Source organism: Ranitomeya variabilis, chromosome 8 (assembly GCF_051348905.1).
Source record: "Ranitomeya variabilis isolate aRanVar5 chromosome 8, aRanVar5.hap1, whole genome shotgun sequence".
NCBI classification, from domain to species: Eukaryota; Metazoa; Chordata; class Amphibia; order Anura; family Dendrobatidae; genus Ranitomeya; species Ranitomeya variabilis.
The window spans coordinates 204,979,559-205,004,199 of record NC_135239.1 but is presented as its reverse complement, the minus strand read 5'-3'; the positions used below and the strand labels follow the sequence as shown (position 1 = coordinate 205,004,199).

Genomic DNA, 24,641 nt, shown 5'->3' with positions numbered 1-24,641 from the left:
GGACTTCTTTAACTGGGAAAATAGAGGAGGTGCACTCTGAGGTGGGGCACCTTCGACAGGATATGCAATCCATGAGGGGTCGTATTACGGAAGTTGAATCACGGGTATCTCGCCTGGAAGATAATTCTACACCCATAGAAGCTAAATTGACCAAAATGGCTGGTTCTATAAATGCTTGGAAACAGAAGGCGGATGATCTTGAGAACAGACTACGCCGGAATAATATTCGCATTATTGGCCTCCCAGAACGCTCGGAGGGCCAACATCCCGAAAATTTTTGGGAGGGCTGGCTCAAAGATACCCTGGGGGATGAATTCTTCCCCACTTTTTCTGTGGAAAGGGCCCATAGGGTCACAACAAAGCCTCTTCCGCCTGGCGCTCCGCCAAGACCCTTTTTGGCGCATCTCCTTAACTGTAGAGACAGGGACACTGCCCTTCATGCGGCGAGGCAAAAAAGTCCTATCAAATACAACAATGCCGTTATCTCAATATTCCCAGATTTTTCCATGGAGCTACAAAAACAACGGGCTCAGTTCATGGAGATAAAGAAGCAACTCAGAGAAAAGAACATCCTATATTCAATGCTTTATCCTGCCAGACTTAGGGTCGTTTATAAAGGCTCTACCTCCTTCTTTGCAACTCCGGCAGATGCTGAGGAGTGGTTGTGATCATGTGTGGGAGCTGGCGGGGGAGGAGAAAAATCCTAAGTTGTCTGCCACCTTTATATACATGGATATACCGAAGTTGGAACTCTCTCATCGGGTCTTTTTCCTTTGTTACTCTCCCTATTGACGATAGGAGCTCTTTGTGCCAAAGTCCAGGAAAACATCTCTACCGGACTCTGTGTTCAGAGATGGTACCCTCTTTTTTGGACTGGTATAGGAGCATGGTACTTTGCTCCTCATTGAAATGTTTTTTGTTTCATGTTGTTTTAACAGTGTTAGTTGTTAGTTATTTAGAATTTGCTGCCATGATTCTATCCATCATATGCCAGAAGGGTAACTGGCGTGACGAGGTGCATCATATATGGTTGAAGAGGTATGGCGTCTGACCTTACGTGTATGACCTGGAATGTGAGGGGCCTTGGGTCACCCCGAAAGAGTTAAAGTATTCTCTCAAATACGGCGATACCACCCTCATATTGTGGCTCTGGTGGAGACACACCTGACTAGGGATTCGGCTCGGTACTTGCAGAAACCATGGGTACAATGGTCTGTACATGTGTTCCATACTAGTTATTCTAGAGGGGTCTCTCTTTTGATACATAGAGATGTCAGATGGGAGGTCGGAGAGGTGCGATGAGACCCTGAGGGCCGATTTATCTTTGTACTGTACATGCATGGGTAATTTCAAGAGATTATGTAGTAATGTGTTTTTATATTCCCCCCCCCCCCCCCCCGGCTAATATGTCAATTATAAAAAAAAAAAGCAGTGAGTTTTGCCTTGAACTACCCAGATGCACATATTATGTGTATGGGAGACTTTACCCTAGTGATGGACGATATTATTGACAGACTTAGATTGGATGGTGGTGGTTCTGGGGTCATCCCCCCTTCATCTCGCCTATCAGCATTTATGGAAGGATGTGGATGGTTGGACTTATGGAGATTACGTCACCCTGATGAAAGAGAATATACCTGTCACTCATCCGTTAAACGTACTCTGTCCCGCCTGGATTACATTTTTGGTTCCAGTAATTTAGCGATATGGGTGTTGGAGATAGTACATGGAAATAGGGGTATCTCAGACCATAGCCCGGTAGTTCTCAAGCTTAGGTTCAGTCGGGCTAGACAAAATGTAATCTGGAAATTGAATCCCTTTTGGTTAAAGTTGATAGATTCTAATGATAGAACTCTGGACCAGTTAAATTGTTTCATAGCATCCGATCCAGAACCACAAAATATCAACATGTTTTGGGATGCCCTTAAAGCGTACCTGCGAGGCTGTTTGTCTGCTACAATTTCTTTTATTAAGCGGGTGACTGCACAAGAAGATGAGGATATGGAGAGACGCATGAAAAACTCAGAAGCAGCTTACTTATCTAACCAAGCCAATGAGAATAGGGCTGAGTGGTTACAATCCCATAGATTATATACTCAATATATAGATACTAAGTCTAAACGTAAACTGTTCTTCACTAGGCAAACATATTTTGAGTTAGGGAATCAATCTAGTAAACTCTTAGCATTTATGGTACGACAGCATAATACGTCTAACACCATTCTTAAAATCCGGAAATTAGATGGTACAATAGTGACCTCGCAGACGACATACTTCGTCTATTAATATTAGGAGAGTTCAGTCAGTAGCTCAATATAGTACATTGGTATTGGAGAATAGGTGGGCCATGGCCTCGCTGGACGCGGCCAAGGCATTTGACTCTCTTGAATGGCCTTTCCTACTTGCATGTTTAGAGAAATATCAATTTGGCCCTAAATTCCGAAAGTGGATCGGTGCAATCTACATGAAACCCAGAGGCCGGATAATTATAAATAATTCTATGTCTGAGATCTTCTCCCTAAAAAGAGGGACCCGTCAGGGTTGCCCTCTCTCTCCAGCCCTATTTGCTCTTGCAATTGAAGCATTAGCAATACGTGTGAGATCCACTCCATCTATTAAGGGCATCGCGATAGCAGACCGTAAGGATACTATTGGTCTGTATGCGGATGACATGGTAATATTCATGGATAATGTAGAGGAGACGCTGCCACAGGTGGTCAAAACTATAAATGGGTTTTAGTAAATACTCAGGGTTGTACATTAATTGGGATAAGTCTACATTGATGCCTCGTTCACACAGTTTGACAGACCACCTTGAGGAGTTATCCCCATTACCAGTGGTGTCCAGCTTTAAATACCTAGGGATAATTATACCAAAACATAGTAAGTTTGATTTACAACTTAACATTCTTCCGCTTATAGATCTGGTTAAACATAAATTTGCAATGTGGAGTAAACTACCATTATCTGTCTCAGGGAGCATAAACTTAATTAAGATGATATTGCTCCCGAAGCTTAATTACTCCCTTCAACATAGTGCTGTTCCTGTTCCCAAATCCTTTTTTTCAAAACTAAACTCTTTAACTTCATCCTTTATATGGGGGGGGGAGCTAGACCTAAACTTACATTGACCACTCTACGTAGATCTAAGCAAATGGGAGGAGCGGCACTACCTGATTTTTTTTATGTATTATTTGGCCGGACAGGTTAGAGCCCTGAGTACATGGATGCCTGGAAGTTAGTTACTAAGCTCAGAGAGTCATCTAATTCAAGCTGCAAAGATTGATTGTCCGCTAGGTTTTTTGGAAATGGATAGGCCCCATATATCCGGATTGTTACCACTACTCCGATTGGCGAGGTTGACTTGGAAACAAGTAAAGAGGGTGACTCGCTTTGAGGGTGTCGTCGCTGAAATACCGCTGTGGAATAACATATACTTCTCGGGGTTGGTTGATCACCCATCCACACAGTTCTGGATCTCGCATGGTGTTGTTTCAGTTAATAATCTATATAAACAAAATACTTTAATGTCATTTGAACAAATTCAAACTAAATATAATATTCCGAGGTCCCAGTTTTTCCGCTTTTTACAACTTAGATCGGCAATACAATCGCACCTACGTGGAGTACATACTGGGCAAATGATATCATCCTTCCCATTAATAGGAATCCTTAAATCCCAGGGACTCCATGGTCTTATTTCTGCATTGTACACACGTTATCTGTAGGTACTGACTCCACTGTATTGGCAGTAAGGGGAAAATGGAGAGCCCTAATCCCCAATCTCCAAGAGAAGGACTGGGAGATGGTTCTGGAGTCCCCACTGGGGGTGTCTCCCTCGACCAATAATAGAATGATTCAATTGTATATATTACATCAATCATACTTAACACCGACGCGATTATTCAAAATGGGATGGTCAACATCCTCGGAATGTCTAAGATGCCATGCTGTGGAGGCTAATTTTATACATATGATTTGGGGATGTCCAATCATCCAATCCTTCTGGACTGAGGTAACCTCGTTATTGACCTCCCTTGTACATATGCCTGTTCCCCTGAATCCACTGGTTTGCTTATTTGGGGTGATGGAGGAAGAGACATGGGGACACCATACCCGAATCTTTTTAAGGGAGACCCTTTTTATGGCACGGAAGGTAATAGCTTTGTGCTGGATGGGGGGCATTCACCCCCCATCTCTCAGGGCCTGGATTGATTTAATAAATTCAATTATACCTTATGAACGAACTTTATACCCAAATAGGGGCTGTCTAGGAAAGTTTAATAGGATCTGGGATGTTTGGAATTCACCATATTCCACTATGTCGATACGTGTCAGATAACTTGCTTCCGTCATGATAAGTGGTGGGGGTGAAACATGCATTGACTCGCTCCTTGATTCATTATCAAATAATTGCTGTGGTGGGGATTGTTATTGGCAGCAAGTTAAGGTTTTGTGGTTCGTTTTTTTTCTTTTTCTTTTATTTAGGTTTTAATGCAAATATTCAAAACATAACATAATAGTTTAAGTTTTATTAGACCGGGCCTAAATAACCAGTTTTGCACCATAAGGAAAATGTTTCCCCATTTTTTGTATACATTTGTGTTTTCTTTATTAATATGACATGGTGTAATTGTGTTGGCTAAGGCTACTTTCACACTAGCGTTAACTGCATTCCGTCACAATGCGTCGTTTTGGCGAAAAAACGCATCCTGCAAAAGTGTTTGCAGGATGCGTTTTTTCACCATTGATTAACATTAAGCGACGCATTGTGACGGATTGCCACACATTGCACCCGTCGTGCGACGCATGCGTCGTGCAGTGGTGGACCGTCGGGAGCAAAAAACGCTACATGTAACGTTTTTTGGTCACGACGGTCCGCTTTTTCCGACCGCGCATGCGCGGCCAGAACTCCGCCCCCACCTCCCCGCACCTCACAATGGGGCAGCGGATGCGCTGGAAAAATGCATCCGCTGCCCCCGTTGTGCGGCGGAGACAACGCTAGCATCGGGAACGTCAGCCCGACGCACAGCGACGAGCCGAGCCCGACGCTAGTGTGAAAGTAGCCTTAGCTATATGTAAAGAATGTGTGTTTCATCTTTTTCCTGCTGTTTAATAAACGAATTAAAAAAAAAAAAAAGAAATAGCCACTATGCAATTACGTGACCAAGGATTGCTATTAAACTCATTGGATCACCATTGATTTCCTAACCACTAGACCACCAGGGATGGACACTCATCTAGTAGCTAAGTGGTGAAATTGGGTCAACGCCTAAAAAACCCCAAACTATTGTCTGAAGAAGAAATGGCACTATATTATTTGATCAGCGGGGGATTTAAGCTCAGTCACTAGATCACCAGGGACAGGACTCAGCTCACTAAGCTACTGGATCACCCAGGTTTTTGGGACCACCCGGTGTGTATCATTGAGTCGCTAATTTAGAACAGGGTCTAATGGTCTCTGGATTATACAGAGACATAGTGTGAGATGTTGGGAGTTGCAGTTTGCACTAAACATTATCAGCATGCACAAGAAACAAATGTGCCATGACAAAAACGCAGTAACAACTAAGCAAAAAAGCAGCAAAAACTAAGCAAAGCCTGCTTTTAGTAACCAGCTTAAACTTTGCATTAAAAAAACGCAGCAAAAACGCAAGATGTAAACCGAGCCTTAAAGAGGAAGGTCTAGCAATTGAAGAGCATGGGCCTCCAGCGTCTCTGAGGAGCGCTAGCTCTTGGGCTCATTGGATATTGATTCAATGCAATATTAACCCTATAAAATGTGAATCAGGCAGCAGTCAGTGATTCTGTAGAAATACCTGGGCACGGAGGATGAACGCCTTCTGTGCACGGTATCAGAAAATAGGTCATCGGATGGCAGTAGCCTTCTAGCTGTTGAGTGTCTGCAATCTGAGGAGCAAGTTAGGACATTTGACAGATCCATTCTGCTCGACCGATCTCGCAGTTCAGATCCGCATCCTGCTCAGTTTTCTTTAGCATTTCAGGCTGGTTCACTGCTCCGAGATGGATAAACACGATGTCCACATCACTCCGCAAACACACCCGTAGGAAAGGGGGGCATTAAAGGAAAAATCCATATACAGTGCTGGTCCTGACCTCAGAGACCCTGACAAGTGTCCACGTGATATATCAGGAGATCATTTCACATCATAGAGAATTTATTTGCTGGAAACTGCGAGCTGTAATCTCACAGTATCAACTATTTTGTGTCTGCATAGGATTTAATGTAAAAATTATCAATACAATATTACTGCTAGTGTGCAAACATATAATACAAAACTATAACTGCCCCATGTACAAGAATATAACTACTATAATACTGCCCCATGTACAAGAATATAACTACTATAATCCTGCCCCCTATATACAAGAATATAACTACTATAATACTGCCCCATGTACAAGAATATAACTACTATAATCCTGCCCCCTATATACAAGAATATAACTACTATAATACTGCCCCATGTACAAGAATATAACTACTATAATACTGCCCCTATGTACAAGAATATAACTACTATAATACTGCCCCTATGTACAAGAATATAACTACTATAATACTGCTCCTATGTACAAGAATATAACTACTATAATACTGCTCCTATGTACAAGAATATAACTACTATAATACTGTTCCTATGTACAAGAATATAACTACTATAATACTGCCCCCTATGTACAAGAATATAACTACTATAATACTGCCCCTATATACAAGAATATAACTACTATAATACTGCTCCGTGTACAAGAATATAGCTACTATAATACTGCCCCATGTACAAGAATATATCTACTATAATACTGCCCCTATATACAAGAATATAACTACTATAATACTGCTCCTATGTACAAGAATATAACTACTATAATACTGCCCCATGTACAAGAATATAACTACTATAATGGTGCTCCTATGTACAAGAATATAACTACTATAATACTGCTCCTATGTTTCCAATATATAACCACTATAATACTGCTCCTATGTACAAGAATATAACTACTATAATACTGTTCCTATGTACAAGAATATAACTACTATAATGTTGCTCCTATGTACAAGAATATAACTACTATAATACTGCTCCTATGTACAAGAATATAACTACTATAATACTGCTCCTGTGTACAAGAATATAACTACTATAATACTGCCTCCTATGTACAAGAATATAACTACTATAATACTGCCCCTATATACAAGAATATAACTACTATAATACTGCCCCTATGTACAAGAATATAACTACTATAATACTGCTCCTATGTTTCCAATATATAACCACTATAATACTGCTCCTATGTACAAGAATATAACTACTATAATACTGTTCCTATGTACAAGAATATAACTACTATAATGGTGCTCCTATGTACAAGAATATAACTACTATAATACTGCCACTATGTACAAGAATATAACTACTATAATACTGCCCCTATGTACAAGAATATAACTACTATAATACTGCCCCCTATGTACAAGAATATAACTACTATAATACTGCCCCTATATACAAGAATATAACTACTATAATACTGCCCCTATGTACAAGAATATAACTACTATAATACTGCCCCTATGTACAAGAATATAACTACTATAATACTGCCCCCTATGTACAAGAATATAACTACTATAATACTGCCCCTATATACAAGAATATAACTACTATAATACTGCTCTTATATACAAGAATATAACTATTATAATAATGTCCACTATGTACAAGAATATAACTGCCATAATACTGCCCCTATGTACAAGAATATACCTACTATAATACTGCCCCTATGTACAGGAATATAACTACTATAATACTGCCCCTATATACAAGAATATAACTACTATAATACTGCTCTTATATACAAGAATATAACTATTATAATAATGTCCACTATGTACAAGAATATAACTGCCATAATACTGCCCCTATGTACAAGAATATACCTACTATAATACTGCCCCTATGTACAAGAATATAACTACTATAATACTGCCCCTATGTACAGGAATATAACTACTATAATACTGCCCCTATGTACAAGAATATAACTACTATAATACTGCCCCATATATATATAAGAACATAACTGCTATAACACCGCCCCCTATGTACACCTCCCATTAACCTCTTGTCCATCATTAGGGATGTGCTTTTTTTTTAGCGCACAACAGGGAAGGGTTGCGATTACATAAGGCTGTATGTGCAGCATAGGGCTGTGTATCTGACTGTAAAATATGAATGCTGCAGGCAGGAGTAACGTTCTCTGTCTTGGAAGATTTCCATAGAAAAAAAAAGGAAGCAAAAGAATGTAAGTGCTTCCAGAAAGAGGACATCGGGGAGCAGCAATGCTTTTCAAGTCCATTGCAAGGTAAGGCGAGCATTCCGCTCATACACTAAAAGGCAATTTATAAGCGCATCATACAGAAGAGTGCACTGGTAGATGTGCGGATATTGAAAACTTGTCCTAAGCACCTGAGCCCCAGCATGATGCCACCTAGTGGCGAAAAGTGTTTGGAAACCAATCTGTGTCTTACCCTAAGGGCACCGCTACTAAGGACATTGAGGACACGGTGATTATTTTATGTTAATAACTGCACAAAACACTAAAAAAAAAATGTTAAAAAAATTTAATTTTTCAGACCGCAGAGCTACTGTATGATGACTCCCGATGGGTACACCTTGTTGTGGTGGGATGCTTTTATGCTTTTTTTTTTAATCAAAGTAGCGGAAACTAAGTTCCCTTTGTTATGTACTATTACTATTTACCAGCTGTAGGGTATATGCTCATTTTGTTTTTTCTTGGGTTTTGTCTGTAAAGTGGCCACAATGTGAACATGCTTCAACACTTTGCACGTACGTTAGTTTATAGTCCGGCTCATTTATTTGTTTTTTAGTTCGTTTTTTTGCACAGCAAGCTGAACTTTTTATTGGTGTTTTGCGGGGTGCATGGAACCTTACTTATATCCTTTTGTTTGGGAGCGGAGGTGACCAACAGCAGGTATTCTAGCATGTTACATAGCTTGTCCTCTTTACGTCGTTCACTTTGCAGGACAAATAATTTGCTGGTTTGATAGAACGCTTTTTAATTGTTGCGGACATGTCAATAATGTATACCTTTTATTTCTACAGTCAGGTGATCGCTGCAGCCTCAGCCGTCATGTGCCACCCCTGCTGCCCATCATCAGTTCTGAGGACAGTGCCACGTGAATATGGTAGGAATATTGTCACTGTGGAGGTGTAGTGGCAGCAATCAATCAGGCGACTATACATTTTCTGGCTGTTTAATGCATCTCCTGTTTTTTTGGACATTTCTTAAACAAAAAAAAATTTGGACAAACCCTTTAACAGCTGAAACTAGGAAACTTTTTTCTATCATATATATAATAAACCTACGTGAAGTGACTGCTGTCCTCTGGGACGGATCCTCTAGGTGTCACATTTACCTCCGTGCTTTATATTCCGTGCCTCACATTTCGCCGTCCTTGTCACTCAGACAAATGAACATTATTTATAGTCCTGCACCAGTAACGCCAAGAGACATGTGTCACTCCAGCATGACAAGGTAATGGGTATAACTCTCCTGATCCTTCCCAACCCCATCCACATATATTGCTAGACAGCAGCAATATACCACCTGATAATGTACACGAGGGATAGAAATATCCATAGTCCTATGGAAGGCAGTGTGAGAATTTATTATGTCAAAGCGTTCATAGTTTATGTACATTATTTTCCTTACCTTAAGACTTTGCCTGTGGCAAAGAAGAGTCCGGCCTAGATATAAAACATTAGACAAGGTCTTCTTTAACTACATAATACTGCCCCATATGTGCAAGAATACAACTACTATAATACTGCCCCTATGTACAAGAATATAACTACTATAATACTGCTCCTATATGCAACACTATAACTACTATAATACTGCTCCTATGTACAAGAATATAACTACTGTAATACTGCCCCATATGTGCAAGAATACAACTACTATAATACTGCCCCTATGTACAAGAATATAACTGCTATAATACTGCCCCCTATGTGCAAGAATATAACTACTATAATACTGCCCCCTATGTACAAGAATATAACTACTATAATACTGCCCCTATGTACAAGATTATAACTACTATAATACTGCTCCTATATACAAGAATATAACTACTATAATACTGCCCCTATGTACAAGAATATAACTACTATAATACTGCCCCCTATGTACAAGAATATAACTACTATATTACTGCTCCTATATACAAGAATATAACTACTATAATACTGCCCCTATGTACAAGAATATAACTACTATAATACTGCTCCTATGTACAAGAATATAACTACTATAATACTGCTCCTATGTACAAGAATATAACTACTATAATACTGCTCCTATGTACAAGAATATAACTACTATAATACTGCTCCTATGGACAAGAATATAACTACTATAATACTGCTCCTATATACAAGAATATAACTACTATAATACTGCTCCTATATACAAGAATATAACTACTATAATACTGCTCCTATGTACAGGAATATAACTACTATAATACTGCTCCTATGTACAAGAATATAACTACTATAATACTGCTCCTATATACAAGAATATAACTACTATAATACTGCCCCTATGTACAAGAATATAACTACTATAATACTGCTCCTATGTACAAGAATATAACTACTATAATACTGCTCCTATGTACAAGAATATAACTACTATAATACTGCTCCTATGTACAAGAATATAACTACTATAATACTGCCCCTATGTACAAGAATATAACTACTATAATACTGCTCCTATGTACAAGAATATAACTACTATAATACTGCTCCTATGTACAAGAATATAACTACTATAATACTGCTCCTATGTACAAGAATATAACTACTATAATACTGCTCCTATGTACAAGAATATAACTACTATAATACTGCTCCTATATACAAGAATATAACTACTATAATACTGCCCCTATGTACAAGAATATAACTACTATAATACTGCCCCCTATGTACAAGAATATAACTACTATAATACTGCTCCTATGTACAAGAATATAACTACTATAATACTGCCCCTATGTACAAGAATATAACTACTATAATACTGCTCCTATGTACAAGAATATAACTACTATAATACTGCTCCTATGTACAAGAATATAACTACTATAATACTGCTCCTATGTACAAGAATATAACTACTATAATACTGCCCCTATGTACAAGAATATAACTACTATAATACTGCTCCTATGTACAAGAATATAACTACTATAATACTGCTCCTATGTACAAGAATATAACTACTATAATACTGCTCCTATGTACAAGAATATAACTACTATAATACTGCTCCTATATACAAGAATATAACTACTATAATACTGCCCCTATGTACAAGAATATAACTACTATAATACTGCCCCCTATGTACAAGAATATAACTACTATAATACTGCTCCTATGTACAAGAATATAACTACTATAATACTGCCCCTATGTACAAGAATATAACTACTATAATACTGCCCCTATGTACAAGAATATAACTACTATAATACTGCCCCCTATGTACAAGAATATAACTACTATAATACTGCTCCTATGTACAAGAATATAACTACTATAATACTGCCCCTATGTACAAGAATATAACTACTATAATACTGCCCCTATGTACAAGAATATAACTACTATAATACTGCCACTATGTACAAGAATATAACTACTATAATACTGCCCCTATGTACAAGAATATAACTACTATAATACTGCCCCCTATGTACAAGAATATAACTGCTATAATACTGCCCCTATGTACAATAATATACTATGAAAAATTATACTACTAATAATAATATTTTTTCCTATAATGTAACACATTACATTTTGCATACTGTGATTTATTTTATAGATGGTAAATCCTCAACCCACAGATTTACTGATACATTCTGATGCTAATGGGTTTATAGTGGATTTACGCGCCTGCTTACTCATGTAATCACTTGGGAAATAACCTCTGCTACAGATTATTAGCTCTTTACTTCTCTACAGTGAATGGAGGAGAGTACACTTCATGAACGGACCTGGTCTTGTCAGAAGACTTTAAAATATATGGATCCTCTGTGCATGTTAAGACACATGGGGATAAGGAACTAGTGAAAAGTCAGGGGCCACTTACTACTCTCTTGGTGGGTCTTCTACCTTTCCTACATACCTTCAACAAATCAACTTTTGAATTTAAATTTCAAGTCCGGATTAGAGCTAACCTGAAGATATAGACCTGAGTGCAATAGATGATCTGCACCCCTAGTGCCCCTCCTATACCTTCCATCTCATACATATTGTTAGCTCACTTCAGTATTGGAGGCAGTTTGCCTCGGTGTCTCAGCGTCATCTGTAGGTCATCAATGGGGCCGGAGTTTTTCCATCAAAGGTAAACATGATTCGCTCTGCACAACATAGTTCCTTCAAGATAAAGAACATTTCCAAAGGCCGTACTTATTGGCAATGGGAACAGCTATTACTGTATCCGAGACCTGAACTGAGAACTTGTACAGAGGATCACAAGCCCCCCTATCCGTGACCCGTACCCTTCATCTTTTCCTGACATTCACTGCCGCACAGCTGAGGGAGGGGGAGGTATGGAGTCCGCTCGTCATAGTTGGAAAATATCAGCTCTTCCTCTCAGCAGGATTTGTTTCCTAGTCTAAGGCACCTTGGAAAGTGTCCAGTTCAGCAATATTTCCTATTAAATGTACACGTTAGATTTATCTATATCAAGGGCGGGCATTTCATTTTCCAGAGGGGCCATATGTGAGACCGTGACTGTTGGGAGTGCCGAACCAATACCCTGCAATTATGTTTTTTCAATATTGATAATGTTAACATATTACTTTATGTTAATATCAATTTTGAAGCTCATTACTGAGCATAAAACTCCCCGATAATTTGCTGATTTTATAATCTTTATAAAAAGCAATAAATCATACTGCTCCTGTTATTCAGCCCCTGTACCCTCATCAATAGCTCACTCAAAAACAGCCCCCACACAGTATGCTGGACCCCACAGACCCCCACATAGTATACTAGTATGATCTCCCATGGTTCCCCAAAAACAGTGTTCTCACCCCCACACAGTATGATGGCTCCCCAACACATGATTCCCCACACAGTATGATACCTCACAGCCACCAAAAACAGAGTGATGCCCCCCACATTATGATCTCCCACACCACTCACACACACAGCATGCCAGACTGAACAGCCCTCTCCCACAGCATGCCGGACTGCACATCCCTCTCCCACAGCATGCCGGACTGCACAGCCCTCTCCCACAGCATGCCGGACAGCACAGCCCTCTCCCACAGCATGCCGGACTGCACAGCCCTCTCCCACAGCATGCCGAACTGCACAGCCCTCTCCTACAGCATGCCGAACTGCACAGCCCTCTCCCACAGCATGCCGGACAGCACAGCCCTCTCCCACAGCATGCCGGACTGCACAGCCCTCTCCCACAGCATGCCGAACTGCACAGCCCTCTCCCACAGCATGCCGGACAGCACAGCCCTCTCCCACAGCATGCCGGACTGCACAGCCCTCTCCCACAGCATGCCGGACTGCACAGCCCTCTCCCACAGCATGCCAGACTGCACAGCCCTCTCCCACAGCATGCCAGACTGCACAGCCCTCTCCCACAGCATGCCGGACTGCACAGCCCTCTCCCACAGCATGCCGGACTGCACAGCCCTCTCCCACAGCATGCCGGACTGCACAGCCCTCTCCCACAGCATGCCGGACTGCACAGCCCTCTCCCACAGCATGCCGGACTGCACAGCCCTCTCCCACAGAAAGATGGCCCTACATATTCCCCCACAAGTGAATGACAATAAAAAAAAAATTGAAAACCAATATTCCACTGCCCCTGTTACGATCTAGTGCTGTCATTACTCCTGCTGCACCCTCAATTGCATAGGCTAAATGGTGGAAGAAGGAGCAAACCACGTCCTTCTCCATTATATCCACCTGGTATCTGCATCCTGAGAATGTGAATACTGGTGACACAGAGTGAGGAAGGGAGGGCAGCCACGGTGTGTGGCCCGTGGATCTCCATTTCCAGCCCTTTTGCTCTCCCAGTCCGCGGGCCGGATGTGGCTTGTAGGCCGATCCATATGATACTTTTAAAGGAACATTTACAATTTTAAATGTGGGCTAAATGTAAGTTCTTTGCTGTCTATATCCATCTATATCTCATGGCTGTTTATCATCTATGTATATCTACATATCAAAAATCAAAGCATTACCCTGTAAGAGCCAAGATATGTACAAACACTGAATATATGATGAGAAAACTGCATTACTGCCATATAGACTATACTTATAAAACTGATGTACAAATTTGATCAATTTGTGTGTGTGCCCATCAGCCACGAATAGGCAACCTATCGGTGATGGGACCGTATCCTGTTTTTTTTCAGACAAACCTTTCCCCATCCATAAGCCTACAAACAGAGGTCAGGTAGGATCAAACGCTAACTAAAAACAGCCAGATACAGAGGCTGCACCACCTCCAAATCTGTGCTACAATATCGATCCTCTTTGGCACAGCGTCCCCCCACTTTCCCCTATACTGGAGCTTTGTGTTCACAGAGGTGCATTAGGAAGGCCGGGAGGGGGAGGCAGCTGCTGCCGATCCTGGTATCTGGTGAAATACGTTTTCATCACATCGCCAGGGACTCCGCCGGCTTTCATGTACAGATAAAAGGAAGAAAACTGAACCGTTATTAAGCACTAAATCCAGGCGGAGTTGTCCTTTAGGCTAGCGGAACAACAGCTTGTAATTAACTCTTTAAATCGCCAACGCGTACAATTATGCGAAACTTATTTAAAAAGGTACAATATCTGTTGCAGAATGTTTACAGGGGATATTCTACAGCAAATAATGCAATAATTCACCTCCATTCTACTGCAGATTTCATTGCTGAAATACAGGTTTTCCAGTTTCTTTGATTTTTCTCAAATCATTTTTTAACTGAATTTTCATTGTAAACTGAACGTTACATAAAAAGTTGTTTTGTGTGTACATGGGGAATAATGTCATTCCTCCCACTTGATTGACTTGCATTTTTACCTGTTTTCTCCTCTGCAGGCCCTCTCTCTAAATTGTTATCCACTCTGAGCCGATGGAAGGAGACAAACTGCTTCACTGTCTCCTATACACAGCAATGGATTCTCATTGTTAATTTCTAGTTTAGCACCCAGAGACGAGCAGCGGCAAGGAGTAAATTACCCAGCAGTAGTGGTCAGTGTAGATGTGAATCCAGCTCTGCAGTCAGGTGAAAGACTTGTTAGAAAGCTCAGCACCATCTTTTTGTGTCTCCCTCTGCTTTTTTCCTTCACTCTCCACAGAATATAATGGGCAATCAGTCTTCTCTGAGCAAGATGGATCTGAGATTTCTGCCTTACCGTCCAGAGTGGATGATGAGTTCAGGAGCAGAGGGAAGGGAAAGAAGGGTCTCATAAGTGGAGATGGAAGCAGATTTCTCTGATAAGGTATATTACATAGTTTTTTTTATTGGCCTGGAATATTAATTTTAGCAAAGTTTGTGGAAAATGCAGCCACCAAGAGGAATGCAAAGGAACCCATTCACCATAGACCTGACAACTGAGCAGAGTATCTGCATCTGCACAGTACCGCCCCCGAGGAACAAAAGTATACATCTTCATACGTGTAAGTGCTTATATTTAGCATGAACAGACCTTTTATTACACTTTGCCTGTGTCTGAGAACCTACCTGAAATATTAGACACATTCATATGAATGAACGCAAAATTCCAGGGAGGAAGATGATGATTGGTGGGATCGGCCATGCAGTTGTAACTGGGTCACACATTGACGGTGCCGCTTCTACTAGTGCTATCACCCCACGGGAGAAACATGGAGGCAAAAGTGGGGTAATTCCCAAGCGAAACACTAGGGGGACCTGCAAGACACAAAAAGAGACACTGGTTTTATTATTTTCATGTTTCAGAACTTAAAGGGGAAGTCCATCTCTATTTGATTTATCGACTGGTACCTATTTATATAGCACTATATTGGTGGAAACTGTCCCTTTAAAAAGTTGCACAAATGTGTAGCTTCTCTGAGTATGCGCCATTGTCAATAAGTGGACATAGTCTTACAGTTTACACTTAATAGGCGGAAAGTAGCGCAACATTGGTTGCAAATCTAGACTTAATCCCCAATGTGCCAAATTTAATAAGAGGCGTGCGTCATTTAATATATTTGGAGCAAAACGCTTTACAACAGTCTTAATATTAAGTGCTCTGTATCGGAAAATCTGAACTCCAATCACAGACTTCAAGAGATTAATCAAGACAGAACTTCCGCTCCTCAAATGGACGGCGCAGAAGTCGGAGTTGTACTTAATGGCCTTTATTTGTGTCAACATCCAGCCGCGCTGCTACACTCCAGCCGGCAGCGTGGGAACCTCTCCGATCCCTGGCACGATGGAGGAGATTGTTTGATGCATATTGAATTGTAATTAGTAAAGTCTTGGAAGCATTTCCCCAGATAGAAGTACAGAATGAGGCGTTCTTATCTGCGGTTCCCACATTAACCCAGATATCTGTTCCAATTCTGCACTCCCTGTATTGATCCTACTCCAGCCAACGCAGCCTTCACTGATGCCAACGCGCTGGGCGATTAATATATATAACACTTTTTGTCCATGTAGTGAATTTAAATCTTTCTTTTATGATTTTGGTGCAATATTCTCTGCTGAATAATTTCTTAATATATCTCTATAATAGTCAGATTCCTTTTTTTTTTTTCTAACATAGAACCCCATATCCCTGACATTGACATGGAATTACATTCTGAAATGCTGCATTACCTACATCCACCACTACATGGCGCTCAGGAGCGAGCTGCATACACTTTTAATATGGAGTGCAATGTATAAACTGTAGGCAGTCAGCTCCTCGGCTCCCTCTTGTGGTGGCTGCAAGCAAACAGAATTTGCAGTAAAGTTTTTTTGCAAGGAATTTGGATCTCTGTATCCAGCTGAGACTACTTTAAGAATAAGATTACCAATCTGAAAGGAAGCCTACATTTTTTTTAAATTTTTTTTAACAAAAGTTTAGTGTTTAAAGCATACCGTTCATTTCAAGTGAATTTTCAGAATAAGCCGTCATGTGGAATAACACTATTTCTGCACATTATATGACTTGTGTCCAGCATTTTTCACCGGTTCTGTCTCTACTTTTCAATTGTCTCTGAGCTAGTGGGTAGAGACTAGCTGCTCTGATGTCTCCTATACAGAGATATCTGTCTAGCTCTGGGGTGAAATAAAACACTTACTATAAAGCAGCACTGTCTATGTTCCTCTCCTAGTTCTCCTTCCCCCAGCTGGGGGGTGGGAGAGGGAGGAGATGTGGCTTATTGAACATGTTTTCTGATAAGATATGATGGATTGGACCTGAAAAGCAGAGTTTCTGTGTAGATATTGCTGGAAATAGTAACTTTGATTAATGCAGTGCTGCAATCATAGTGCTGAACTCAAATGGGGCATGGCTGGAAGTTTTGTCATGGGGACACAGTAAAAGAAATGCTGTCAAATTAAGAGCTGTAACCTCAAACTTTTTTATGAGTATGAAAGTTGCTTACATATCATTCCTGCTCGCAGCAATAGGTCAGACTGGCGGGAATTAATATATCTAATATTGCGCTGTCCCATCTTCTAGAATCATTTCATCTTTTTTTTTTTTTTTTTTTTTACGCTGAACGCCGGGTCTGCCTCAGTGCACCAGTGAGAAAGATGTCAGAGTAATTCAATTACTAACCAAAATATAACAAATAGAAAATGCGGAATGAAACCGTTCCACTGGATAATTCCTGCCGGGAACGGATCTCCCATATTAATCAGCCCGAGAGGTGAATGCGGCTTAATACAGACATGGACGAATATCTGTTCCCATCAATGATGTATTATTCAGCCTGTAACATTATGTAGCGGGGACTATGGCTGGGTCACTGTGCTGGACCTGGAGCATCAGATCCGTCTACTACATAAGGAGACACATGTATTATAAATGGCACACGGCGGGTAGGGCCGGGGGCTGTTACTGATTTTGAATGGAGGTCTGAAAGCTATGATAAGTCATCAATATCAGATGAATGGGGGCCTGATACTCAGCATTAGCACTAGTCGGCAAATACCTAGAGCCATAAATGCAGCTTGGTCCACATTCAATTCGATGGCCGCTGTGCCGCAGTACCCGAGATACATAGATTGTGGCACTCCGGTGTTCCCGCTGCAACACTAGGTATTAGCTGATCCGCAGGGGCGACGCTGGTCTTCAATATCTAAGTCCTGGAAAACTTCTTAACACGGGAGCATAGCTAGAAATCCAGTGGCCCAAACTGGTGCCATTAAGTAACCCATTAGGTTCCCTCAATGTTGCCCAATGGAGGTGGCAGAAGACTCCTCCTATCTAACTACTTGAATGCTGTGTTGTACAGTGACCACGGCATCTAAGGAGTTAAACTGCTGTGATCAGAGCTAGCTATAATGTGGGGAACGGCCATCACCTACCGCAGAGTGAGCCAGCGCCATACAAATTATACAGCGGATGTTGGAAGAAGCGGTTTGATGCCAGCATGGTAGCGGGGCTGCTCGTCTCATAGAGGTCGTGTGACCTGCCACCATTGCTGGTGCTGCACACTATGGAAAGACCAACCACACTTAAAGGCAATCTCCCAGCATGACCTGCTTGTTCAGTGTCTGCGCAATACTTTATCTAGTGATTTATTTATTCCAGACATTGTACAGTAATCAGATATCGGTAGACCTACTCTGTAGATAAGTTATTACTGACAACAGCTTTACCGACTATTTCTATTGTAAATGCAGCTTCGGAATGTGTAAAAATTGTATCTTGTGTTTTCATTTTTTTTTTGTTAGCAGCCAGAGCTCTATTTTTATGCAAGAGTTCTCCAATTCCCTAAAAGAAGGATAAACTAGCCACCACTAGAGGGAGCACACTGCATGCTTACTAACATTAAGCTGTATAATCCCTCTATGCAGTGTGCTCCCCCTAGTGGTGGCCGGAGGAAGCCAGAATTCTATCATATACATATCCTTGCTCTATCTATGGATCTATGGTCTGACTCTTCCTCTTTGGCATCCGTTGCTCATTCTGTACATTCGGACAAAGTACATTAGTGAACAAATGTGTGTTATATGATTCGCCAGCGGTAAAATATTGTAACTGTATTATAAAAGTGAACGTGCTATTTTCGGCTCCTACATAAATATGCCACATGGCGAGTATCGATCCAGCTGTGCTTTTGGATGGCACACCTTGTACATCCCTAAAAATGGTTTCCACATGAAATCGCTTGGCAAAACAACTGACAGGTCTCGTGTATCCATAGCAACCAACGCTCTTACCCCCGCCATTAATCTAGTTGGCGCACCGCTGTGAGAAGAGGCCGCGCTCCTGCTGGACATTTGTGGGGTCCAGCTGTGCCGCACTGAAGAGGAGCCCTCATTTCACCACTATGGTTTCACTTTTGCTTTCTTTCCTCCGCAGCCCTGATTGTTTGGGAAAACAGTAATTATATTTCTGCATTTTGGGGTTGAATCTACAAAATAATTTTTGCTCTAGTCAGAAATTGTTCATAGTGTATTTCTATGGAAAATCTGTGTGATCAAAATCGCCGTTAATTCCGCTCCTGCAGAGCTCGTCAGTCAGCTTTCCCAGAAGCCGGAATGGCAGAACGGACTAGTTATCTTTACAAATTATGTTCTGTAGGGGGAATGGATGTATCGCTGCTTACCTAGGCAGGTTCATCATTCGGTTAAGTGAATAATAATGGCTGCCATATTAGGGGGGGTTTATTAGAGGCCTCAGTAGGACGTAAGCTGATGACACCTGGATTGTAATGGCTGCCATATTGCATGCCACTGCCATGTTACACTGAAATGATGGACATGGTAACGTTCACAGATCTAGACTTTGGTCCCTCTGAAGACTCACTGTCACTAGTTGACTGGGGAATGATCTTCTTCGATTCCCCTGGGGCCTATTAATCACAAACTAATTGGGGTCCTTTCCTCACCGATTCCATGCTTACTGGTTCGTCCAGTGTACTTTACTTCCGAATTATCTGATGACGTATCAGCTGTGGTTTCTCTTCAGACCCAGGATTCGTTGACTGAGGACTTATTTTTCACATTGCCACTGAAGACCATTCCTCTATGGTGCCACTGGCAACCTATCAAAACTTGACTGTGGACCTATCCTATGCAATTCCATAGGGAACCTTTCCTCTGAAGCTCCACTTGGGGTCAATCTGCTGTGGTTCCTTTGGAGATTGATGTGTCTACACTGGTGACCGATCCACCCCTAACTGACTGGAGATCTATCTTCCATGGTTCCACAAAGGACTTATTCTCAGTGGTTCCACCAAAGACCTATCCTTCTCGATTTCACTAGGTACCTAACTGCTTTGGCTCCACTCAAGGATCAGGCATCAATAATTGATGTTCTCTGGTGACTTTATCCATCAAAAACCGACTGCAGATGTATCCTCACTAATGCCTCTGGAAACCTATCCACCATGGTTCCATCAGAAACCTATCCTTCCCAATTCCACTGGCCACCTGTTTGCTGCAGCTCCACGAGACTCATCCATCATTAGTTGATTGGGGAGCTGTGCAGTGCCGATGGGGACCATTCCTCTGCAGGTTAATTGGGGACCTGTGTGGCTATAAGTAGAATTGTGGAGAGCTACATAATACACTTAAAGGGATTGTCTAGTTTAGAAATCCTTTTTGCCAAATACCCCACTTTGGAATTATGAATTTATATGGGGTACGGTACCATTCAAGACCCGATCATCACCCAAAGAAAAGAGAAACAAGAAAAAAAGTCTCTTGCTCTGAAGGACCCAATTCTTCCTTTCCTCCATAGTGGGTGCTCCAGGAGGATAGAGCACTTGCTGGTATGTTTTCAGACAGATTACAATTTATCGTTAATGATTAGCAAATTGAGAGCGAGGGTATGGCACTTTAAGAAACAGATTGTCTCCGTTACTTGTCTTCACAACACAGGGAAAGCTTGTGATACGTAAGTGTGAAGTGTGAGATGCATTTCCCTAATCATCCATATCAGAAATAGAAATGTGAAGTAATTAAAGAGGAGATTCCCTCTTAGTAGAAACAGCTACAGTGGGGCATAAAACAGCACAGACGTTCTGTATACAGTCATGAAGTCGCCAATTACTGGGAGATTCCCCCGTGTCGCCCTTCATCGCAGTGTTACTCTTCCATCTTCCCTGGGATATGAAATCAAGCACTCGGGTAAAACGGGAAATGACTGAAATTCACACCCGTGACTGGGAGGATTTGTGCCAGGGTTGGTTCTCATCTGTGCCGTGGCTTCCATTTATTACAGAACCCAACAGGTGTGGCCAGGTCTGTCCATAATAATGGATAATTGGCTTATAATGAGCGTTAGGCAATGAATGGAGCGGTAGTGTGTATGAGCGGTCATCCCTGTCATCCCAACATTCAAATGGGGAACATGGAACCCTCGTTCTCAGGATCGGAGGGATCCTTCGGTTCGGACCACTAGCGATCATACATAAACCACCTGTTCTGTCAATTGGGCATAAATGTTTGTTGTGGGCCAACTCCATTCACTGTATGTGTGAAGGTTAAGTACGGGTCTATTAATGTCTCCAGTACTAAAGAACTTCGACAAACTCTCTGACAGTCTAATTTGTATACTGGCTTCCCCACTCTCACAGACATTTGGGGCCGGGTGAGAGAAGGATATGGCCATTGGTCGATCTTCTTGTTTTTTTCTGGAGATAAACCCCCACCAGAAGAGCCGGGTACCTCATAGAGAGCCGAGTGTTCCCATTTATGGATTGAGCGCTATTGGCCCCAACGGACCAGTGTGGCTGGTCAATGAAGAGCTCGCCAAATCCAAGACTAGTATTAGATGATAAATGTATGTGTGGCACCCCAGGAATCCTGATGCCACAGTGGTATTGCCTGCCTCTCAGGGAGGGTGATGCCATGCCTGGAAGTGAGAAGGGATTCCCTTAACAGGTAACACAAGCATACAACACTTTCCTGACTCCAGGCCAGAAGGGGGAGCTCTAAACCCGGTTTCAGGGTAGCTTCCCTATAAGTTCTGGTCTGGAGGAGGAGTTAGTGGCAAGTCTGTGTGAGACAGTGAAGGGAGAGGAAGCACAGGAGGAGAGAGAAACTGGAGTGGAGCTGCGATTGGGCTCACTCCAGGTCTGAGCGCAAGAAACCGGACACCGGAGTCCGTAGTTGTTTGGAAACTATGCCCAACAGCAGAAAATGGAGGGCAGGAGATTGCAGGTCTCCTGACCAGAACTGACACCCGAAGGCACAGCAGCATATTAGAGCCCGGAGCCACCACGAGAGAAGGGACACCTGTAGAAAGGCTCGAGCTGCCTGCCATGCGGATAGTGTCCACTTGAGGGACAGATTGAAACAGGGACTTGATAGCTAAAGCATCGAGAACCTAGAATACAGCGCAGAAGGGAAGGCTTCCAACCCCACCTGGCTAGGGGGATTCCAAACCGCTTCCAGGCTGCCCGGATTTCAAGATCACCTGTAATCTGTGCCCTGGACTGCAATTCCACCAGTAAAAGGTAAAGAGACTACAACCCTGTGTCCTCCAATTCTTTCCTGCACCTCAACATCTACAACCCCTCTTAGACTGTCCTGGTAGCCCTGGGGCCTCCGCTCCACCTGTGGGGAGCAAAACTATCTAAGCTGCATTACCATCGGTCCCAGCGGATCCCTTTAAGCATCGTCAGCCACCCCTGGCTGAGTACCACAGGTGGCGTCACGAACATTACTACATTAGACTTTATTTCTCACAACACTTGGTCCCCTTTTATTGGACGCCCAGGGCCATGGACCGGGTCACTGCTGCCGTGACTTCCACTTTAAGAGCTGTGCCAACCCAGTACCAAGTACCCCACAGTCCTAGCGGGTGCTCCATATGATCGCTACGGATCTGGCTTCTGAGACCCTCACCAATCACTAGGACAGGGGAACCCAATGTGAATGAAATAGTAGGGATCTTGTATGATCTCTAGGGTCTGGTCCCCCTCACCGAACACTAGGGGCTAAATGTAAATGAAGGAATGGTGAGAACAAATGACTGGGACCCCCAGCAATTATGAGAATGGAGGGTGCTGTGCGAATGGAGAAGTAGTGACCATGTGCAACCACTACTCTATTCACAGTCTACAGAAATGGTGGTCACACATGGTCATTCCCATTTTATTCTCACAGGGGATTTTGGGCCCCCGGGGTCTCAGCAGCCAGACTCCACAGTCAGATGATCACTGGGGGTAGAAGTACTCTTTGCTGCCCATGACCTTGTTTCCAATTACTTTGGCGAATGCAAAGGTAACCTGGCATTCAGCGCCTTGACTGCACCCCAGCCTACCTCTATGGATACCAAAAATTGTTTAGAGTTTCCCATAGCTTTATATTTTAATTTGAGGCTTATGACCAGTGTTAGTTTTTAGCATTACCAAACAAGGTCATCATTATAGGACGACCGAATACCCCAGCTCTAAAACATCCAAAAAGTCATAAAAAATGCAGGTATTATAAGCAAAAAATATGTCAATTTGCATAAACTCTGCGCCGCAGCCACTCATGCAGACAGAGGAGAGCGCCTGTGCCGGCTCCCACCCATAATTCTTTGCTCACTAATTACACCTCAGCCTGGTTTCATCAGGCCGTGTTCATTAATTTGTTTCCGAATGTCGGCGCGGAGAAGCCAAGGTCAGCGGCTGGAGCGAGGGACTGATTTCGCAGTTTAACACACAAGATGCTAAGTACTGGCCTTTTGTTTCTCATGATGTTGAGCAGATAAATTATGCAGGATTTGCTGTGATTAGGTTTGTGGAAAAGCTCTGATTAATAGGAATTCTGCCTTTTAAAACCAGAGATTAATTCTCCTATTCTTTGCCTTGAAGTAACCTTGTCATTACCGGAGGAGCGAGGTGTCCACGGTCGCTTTAGGCCGTATAGAAAAAATGGGAACTTTGGCTACGGTCTCTTTTAGTAATGCCAGTGGCTTATTGTTGGGGGGGCCACAGGGGTGGTAGCCCTGGGCACCAAATTTTATAGGGGTGCAAAATCTCTTACTTAGGGTTTGTGTTGGACCTTTGGTGACATGATCATGATGTCACCAAAGGTTCTGAACCAGTCTCCACAGCAGAAGCTACACTGATAAGCTATTATCAGTGTAAAACTTTCTCATGTTTCCTTCAGCACTTCCTGACAGACTGCTTGGGGGGAGACCAGCCGTGCCACCACCGCAGGGGTGCTGGGTTGTAAACTGTAGCCTGGAAAGATAGGGTGCCATAATGTATAGTTAGGCACTAGGGTTCATATTTGATAATAAAGCTTGTGACCAATTTTGAATGCGTTTGCAGTAAAGAAAAAAGTAGTCTTCTGCCAATCATTACAAGCTCTCACATTTGGTGGAGGATGCGGTCACAAAATAGGACAATAGCTT

At 42.0% G+C, this 24,641-nt stretch overlaps 1 protein-coding gene and 1 long non-coding RNA gene across 4 annotated transcripts in view; one reads left to right on the top strand and one right to left on the bottom strand.

Moving 5' to 3' along the window:
- LOC143787571 (G-protein coupled receptor 22-like) overlaps window positions 1-24,641 on the bottom strand; it is a 186,538-nt gene that overhangs the window by 19,174 nt on the left and 142,723 nt on the right. For 2 of the 3 annotated variants that reach the window (XM_077276449.1, XM_077276448.1), the window contains exon 2: window positions 15,845-16,033. The exons of the other annotated variant lie outside the window; for it this stretch is intronic. The gene's annotated coding sequence lies outside the window, so the exon portion shown is untranslated. The remainder of the gene's footprint in view (window positions 1-15,844; window positions 16,034-24,641) is intronic. 3 annotated transcript variants of the gene reach the window in all.
- Window positions 1-24,641, top strand: part of LOC143787574 (uncharacterized) — a 113,525-nt gene that overhangs the window by 19,853 nt on the left and 69,031 nt on the right. The window contains exon 5 of the long non-coding RNA XR_013218402.1: window positions 9,165-9,247. This is a non-coding gene — a long non-coding RNA (uncharacterized LOC143787574). The remainder of the gene's footprint in view (window positions 1-9,164; window positions 9,248-24,641) is intronic.